Source organism: Pimephales promelas, chromosome 19 (assembly GCF_988280905.1).
Source record: "Pimephales promelas chromosome 19, fPimPro1.hap1.1, whole genome shotgun sequence".
NCBI lineage: Eukaryota > Metazoa > Chordata > Actinopteri > Cypriniformes > Leuciscidae > Pimephales > Pimephales promelas.
The window spans coordinates 16,063,615-16,069,614 of record NC_142787.1 but is presented as its reverse complement, the minus strand read 5'-3'; positions in this window follow the sequence as shown (position 1 = coordinate 16,069,614).

Genomic DNA, 6,000 nt, shown 5'->3' with positions numbered 1-6,000 from the left:
GGGTCGAAATTTTGAATTTCGATATCTCAGCTCTGGAAGGGTCTAGAGCCTCCATTATTGCACTCAGGTCAAAGTTTAGTGGCCCTCTATCAGAATCCATAGTTTTGAGAAGATTGGAAAAACTTAATTTTTCGCCCGAAAACAAAAAAAAACGAAAGGGGTAACACTGTCGTTTTTTTTTTCGGGTCGAAATTTTGAATTTCGATATCTCAGCTCTGGAAGGGTCTAGAGCCTCCATTTTTGCACTCAGTTCAAATTCTCGTGGCCCTCTATCAGAATCCAGAGTTTTGAGAAGATTGGAGAAACTTAATTTTTCATCCAAAAATGAAAAAAAACGAAAGGGGTAACACTGTCGTTTTTTTTTTCGGGTCGAAATTTTAAATTTCCATATCTCAGCTCTGGAAAGGTCTAGAGCCTCCATTTTTGCACTCAGGTCAAAGTTTTGTGGCCCTCTATCAAAAAATCCAGAGTTTTGAGAAGATTGGAGAAACTTAATTTTTCGCCCTAAAATGAAAAAAAAAAACGAAAGGGGTAACACTGTCGTTTTTTTTTCGGGTCGAAATTTTGAATTTTGATATCTCAGCTATGGAAGGGTCTAGAGCCTCTATTTTTGCACTCAGGTCAAAGTTCCGTGGCCCTCTATCATAATCCAGAGTTTTGAGAAGATTGGAGAAACTTAATTTTTCGCCCGAAAATGAAAAAAAACGAAAGGGGTAACACTGTCGTTTTTTTTTTTCGGGTCGAAATTTTGAATTTCCATATCACAGCTCTGGAAGGGTCTAGAGCCTCCATTTTTGCACTCAGGTCAAAGTTTAGTGGCCCTCTATCAGAATCCAGAGTTTTGAGAAGATTGGAGAAACTTAATTTTTCGCCCGAAAATAAAAAAAAACGAAAGGGGTAACACTGTCGTTTTTTTTCGGGTCGAAATTTTGAATTTCCATATCTCAGCTCTGGAAGGGTCTAGAGCCTCCATTTTTGCACTCAGGTCAAAGTTTCGTGGCCCTCTATCATAATCCAGAGTTTTGAGAAGATTGGAGAAACTTAATTTTTCGCCCGAAAACGAAAAAAACGAAAGGGGTAACACTGTGGTTTTTTTTTTCGGGTCGAAATTTTGAATTTCGATATCTCAGCTCTGGAAGGGTCTAGAGCCTCCATTTTGCACTCAGTTCAAAGTCTCGTGGCCCTCTATCAGAATCCTGAGTTTTGAGAAGATTGGAGAAACTTAATTTTTCGCCCGAAAATGAAAAAAAAAACGAAAGGGGTAACACTGTCGTTTTTTTTTTTCGGGTCGAAATTTTGAATTTCGATATCTCAGCTCTGGAAGGGTCTAGAGCCTCCATTATTGCACTCAGGTCAAAGTTTCGTGGCCCTCTATCATAATCCAGAGTTTTGAGAAGATTGGAGAAACTTAATTTTTCGCCCGAAAATGAAAAAAAACGAAAGGGGTAACACTGTCGTTTTTTTTTCGGGTCGAAATTTTGAATTTCCATATCTCAGCTCTGGAAGGATCTAGAGCCTCCATTTTTGCACTCAGGTAAAAGTTTCGTGGCCCTCTATCAGAATCCAGAGTTTTGAGAAGATTGGAGAAACTTAATTTTTCACCCGAAAATGAAAAAAAACGAAAGGGGTAACACTGTCGTTTTTTTTTTTCGGGTCGAAATTTTGAATTTCGATATCTCAGCTCTGGAAGGGTCTAGAGCCTCCATTTTTGCACTCAGGTCAAAGTTTAGTGGCCCTCTATCAGAATCCATAGTTTTGAGAAGATTGGAGAAACTTAATTTTTCGCCCGAAAACGAAAAAAAAAAACGAAAGGGGTAACACTGTCAATTTTTTTCGTGTAGAAATTTTGAATTTCAATATCTCAGCTCTGGAAGGGTCTAGAGCCTCCATTTTTGCACTCAGGTCAAAGTTTCGTGGCCCTCTATCATAATCCATAGTTTTGAGAAGATTGGAGAAACTTAATTTTTCGCCCGAAAATGAAAAAAAATGAAAGGGGTATCACTGTCTTTTTTTTTTCGGGTCGAAATTTTGAATTTTGATATCTCAGCTCTGGAAGGGTCTAGAGCCTCTATTTTTGCACTCAGGTCAAAGTTTCGTGGCCCTCTATCATAATCCAGAGTTTTGAGAAGATTGGAGAAACTTAATTTTTCGCCCGAAAATGAAAAAAAACGAAAGGGGTAACACTGTCGTTTTTTTTTTCGGGTCGAAATTTTGAATTTCCATATCTCAGCTCTGGAAGGGTCTAGAGCCTCCATTTTTGCACTCAGGTCAAAGTTTAGTGGCCCTCTATCAGAATCCATAGTTTTGAGAAGATTGGAGAAACTTAATTTTTCGCCCGAAAACGAAAAAAAAAAACGAAAGGGGTAACACTGTCGTTTTTTTTTTCGGGTCGAAATTTTGAATTTCGATATCTCAGCTCTGGAAGGGTCTAGAGCCTCCATTTTTGCACTCAGTTCAAATTCTCGTGGCCCTCTATCAGAATCCAGAGTTTTGAGAAGATTGGAGAAACTTAATTTTTCACCCAAAAATGAAAAAAAACGAAAGGGGTAACACTGTCGTTTTTTTTTTCGGGTCGAAATTTTGAATTTCCCTATCTCAGCTATGGAAGGATCTACAGCCTCCATTTTTGCACTCAGGTCAAAGTTTCGTGGCCCTCTATCATAATCCAGAGTTTTGAGAAGATTGGAGAAACTTAATTTTTCGCCCGAAAATGAAAAAAAACGAAAGGGGTAACACTGTCGTTTTTTTTTTCGGGTCGAAATTTTGAATTTCCATATCTCAGCTCTGGAAAGGTCTAGAGCCTCCATTTTTGCACTCAGGTCAAAGTTTCGTGGCCCTCTATCAAAATCCAGAGTTTTGAGAAGATTGGAGAAACTTAATTTTTCGCCCTAAAATGAAAAAAAAAAACGAAAGGGGTAACACTGTCGTTTTTTTTTCGGGTCGAAATTTTGAATTTTGATATCTCAGCTATGGAAGGGTCTAGAGCCTCTATTTTTGCACTCAGGTCAAAGTTTCGTGGCCCTCTATCATAATCCAGAGTTTTGAGAAGATTGGAGAAACTTAATTTTTCGCCCGAAAATGAAAAAAAAACGAAAGGGGTAACACTGTCGTTTTTTTTTTTCGGGTCGAAATTTTGAATTTCCATATCTCAGCTCTGGAAGGGTCTAGAGCCTCCATTTTTGCACTCAGGTCAAAGTTTAGTGGCCCTCTATCAGAATCCAGAGTTTTGAGAAGATTGGAGAAACTTAATTTTTCGCCCGAAAATAAAAAAAAAACGAAAGGGGTAACACTGTAGTTTTTTTTTTCGGGTCGAAATTTTGAATTTCCATATCTCAGCTCTGGAAGGGTCTAGAGCCTCCATTTTTGCACTCAGGTCAAAGTTTCGTGGCCCTCTATCATAATCCAGAGTTTTGAGAAGATTGGAGAAACTTAATTTTTCGCCCGAAAACAAAAAAAAACGAAAGGGGTAACACTGTCGTTTTTTTTTTCGGGTCGAAATTTTGAATTTCGATATCTCAGCTCTGGAAGGGTCTAGAGCCTCCATTTTGCACTCAGTTCAAAGTCTCGTGGCCCTCTATCAGAATCCAGAGTTTTGAGAAGATTGGAGAAACTTAATTTTTCGCCCGAAAATGAAAAAAAAAACCGAAAGGGGTAACACTGTCGTTTTTTTTTTTCGGGTCAAAATTTTGAATTTCGATATCTCAGCTCTGGAAGGGTCTAGAGCCTCCATAATTGCACTCAGGTCAAAGTTTCGTGGCCCTCTATCATAATCCAGAGTTTTGAGAAGATTGGAGAAACTTAATTTTTCGCCCGAAAATGAAAAAAAACGAAAGGGGTAACACTGTCAATTTTTTTCGTGTAGAAATTTTGAATTTCGATATCTCAGCTCTGGAAGGGTCTAGAGCCTCCATTTTTGCACTCAGGTCAAAGTTTCGTGGCCCTCTATCATAATCCATAGTTTTGAGAAGATTGGAGAAACTTAATTTTTCGCCCGAAAATGAAAAAAAAAACGAAAGGGGTATCACTGTCGTTTTTTTTTTCAGGTCGAAATTTTGAATTTTGATATCTCAGCTATGGAAGGGTCTAGAGCCTCTATTTTTGCACTCAGGTCAAAGTTTCGTGGCCCTCTATCATAATCCAGAGTTTTGAGAAGATTGGAGAAACTTAATTTTTCGCCCGAAAATGAAAAAAAACGAAAGGGGTAACACTGTCGTTTTTTTTTTTCGGGTCGAAATTTTGAATTTCCATATCTCAGCTCTGGAAGGGTCTAGAGCCTCCATTTTTGCACTCAGGTCAAAGTTTAGTGGCCCTCTATCAGAATCCAGAGTTTTGAGAAGATTGGAGAAACTTAATTTTTCGCCCGAAAACGAAAAAAAACGAAAGGGGTAACACTGTCGTTTTTTTTTCGGGTCGAAATTTTGAATTTCGATATCTCAGCTCTGGAAGGGTCTAGAGCCTCCATTTTTGCACACAGGTCAAAGTTTCGTGGCCCTCTATCATAATCCATAGTTTTGAGAAGATTGGAGAAACTTAATTTTTCGCCCGAAAATGAAAAAAAAAACGAAAGGGTTATCACTGTCGTTTTTTTTTCGGGTCGAAATTTTGAATTTTGATATCTCAGCTATGGAAGGGTCTAGAGCCTCTATTTTTGCACTCAGGTCAAAGTTTCGTGGCCCTCTATCATAATCCAGAGTTTTGAGAAGATTGGAGAAACTTAATTTTTTGCCCGAAAATGAAAAAAAACGAAAGGGGTAACACTGTCGTTTTTTTTTTTCGGGTCGAAATTTTGAATTTCCATATCTCAGCTCTGGAAGGGTCTAGAGCCTCCATTTTTGCACTCAGGTCAAAGTTTAGTGGCCCTCTATCAGAATCCAGAGTTTTGAGAAGATTGGAGAAACTTAATTTTTCGCCCGAAAACGAAAAAAAACGAAAGGGGTAACACTGTCGTTTTTTTTTTCGGGTCGAAATTTTGAATTTCGATATCTCAGCTCTGGAAGGGTCTAGAGCCTCCATTTTTGCACTCAGTTCAAATTCTCGTGGCCCTCTATCAGAATCCAGAGTTTTGAGAAGATTGGAGAAACTTAATTTTTCGCCCGAAAATGAAAAAAAACAAAACGAAAGGGGTAACACTGTTGTTGTTTTTTTCGGGTCGAAATTTTGAATTTCGATATCTCAGCTCTGGAAGGGTCTAGAGCCTCCATTTTTGCACTCAGTTCAAAGTCTCGTGGCCCTCTATCATAATCCAGAGTTTTGAGAAGATTGGAGAAACTTAATTTTTCGCCCGAAAATGAAAAAAAACCGAAAGGGGTAACACTGTCGTTTTTTTTTTCGGGTCGAAATTTTGAATTTCGATATCTCAGCTCTGGAAGGGTCTAGAGCCTCCATTTTTGCACTCAGGTCAAAGTTTCGTGGCCCTCTATCATAATCCAGAGTTTTGAGAAGATTGGAGAAACTTAATTTTTCGCCCGAAAATGAAAAAAAACGAATGGGGTAACACTGTCAATTTTTTTCGTGTAGAAATTTTGAATTTCGATATCTCAGCTCTGGAAGGGTCTAGAGCCTCCATTTTTGCACTCAGGTCAAAGTTTCGTGGCCCTCTAACATAATCCATAGTTTTGAGAAGATTGGAGAAACTTAATTTTTCACCCGAAAATGAAAAAAAACGAAAGGGGTAACAATGTCGTTTTTTTTTTCGGGTCGAAATTTTGAATTTCCATATCTCAGCTCTGGAAAGGTCTAGAGCCTCCATTTTTGCACTCAGGTCAAAGTTTCGTGGCCCTCTATCATAATCCAGAGTTTTGAGAAGATTGGAGAAACTTAATTTTTCGCCCGAAAATGAAAAAAAAACGAAAGGGGTAACACTGTCGGGTTTTTTTTTCGGGTCGAAATTTTGAATTTCGATATCTCAGCTCTGGAAGGGTCTAGAGCCTCCATTTTTGCACTCAGGTCAAAGTTTAGTGGCCCTCTATCAGAATCCAGAGTTTTGAGAAGATTGGAGAA